The sequence below is a fragment of the Lipotes vexillifer genome, unplaced genomic scaffold (genome assembly GCF_000442215.2).
Source record: "Lipotes vexillifer unplaced genomic scaffold, Lipotes_vexillifer_v1.1 scaffold680, whole genome shotgun sequence".
Taxonomy (NCBI): domain Eukaryota; kingdom Metazoa; phylum Chordata; class Mammalia; order Artiodactyla; family Lipotidae; genus Lipotes; species Lipotes vexillifer.
In genome coordinates this window covers 533,083-534,014 of record NW_006780838.1, presented here as the reverse complement: position 1 = coordinate 534,014, position 932 = coordinate 533,083, and the positions used below count along the sequence as shown (strand labels likewise).

The window sequence follows — 932 nt, the reverse complement described above, 5'->3', positions numbered from 1 at the left end:
TTGCCCTGCCCTCTCCATCCTGCCTCCCTGCTCTCTCTTCCCCTGCCCAGGCCCAGCTCCCCACTGGAGGCTGCCAATCGCTGAGTCAGCAGAGAATGGAAGCTCGAAGCAGAGGGCAGCCAGCCCCAGGTCAGTGAACGCCTCTGACGTAGTTGACGAGAGGAGAGTCGGAACCCTACTCACTGAGCTGGAGGTTCCCCTGCGTCCAGCCCCCCCCCCGGAACAAAAGGGAAAACAGGCCCAGAAAGGGCCAGGCACCTGCTCAGGGGCACATAGTGAGGCAGGGAAGCAGAGCAGGCCTGAGGGCTGCCTCCTGACTCAGCCCAGGGCTCCCTCCCACGCCAGGCTGTGGTCAGGTCTACAGAAAGCGCCAGGCTGCCCGGGGCTTCTGGGCAGTGCTCAGGTAAGGGCAGCCTGCAGGTCACCTGTCAGCACAGCCACCACTGTCCTCAGGCTAGGGCAGCTCCAGAATTTCCACATCAAAGAGGAGCTTAGGGGAGGTATCTGATGAGATGTGGAGGGATGAAGGGCCCGGTAAGGCAAAATAACCTGATGGCGAACTGGATTCTAGGAACCCACTGCCCGGGTTCAAATCCCAGCTCTGCCATTTATTAGCTGTGTGACTTGAGCAAGTTACTTGACCTCTCTGAGCCTCGGTTTCCTTATTAGAACAGGAAATATTAATGTCCACCTCATTAGATTGCTGAAAAGAGTTCACATGTACAAAGAACTCAGAGCAGTACCCAGCAGAGTAAGCCTGAGTAAATGATAGTACTGTTACTGTCTTAACATGGGCACAGCATAGCAAGCAGACAGGTTTGTGGTCGCTCAGGGGTACTGAAGGGTAACGGGCATTGTGGAGGGGCTAAAGCACCACCAGCACCCCTCCCCGCCAGAGTCCAGCTTGGATGGGCTCTGCTGGGTCCCTGGCA

The 932-nt window shown here is 57.1% G+C and overlaps 1 protein-coding gene across 1 annotated transcript in view; it reads right to left on the bottom strand.

The window, feature by feature from the left end:
* P2RX5 (purinergic receptor P2X 5) overlaps positions 1-932 on the bottom strand; it is a 15,752-nt gene that overhangs the window by 430 nt on the left and 14,390 nt on the right. The window lies entirely within an intron of this gene.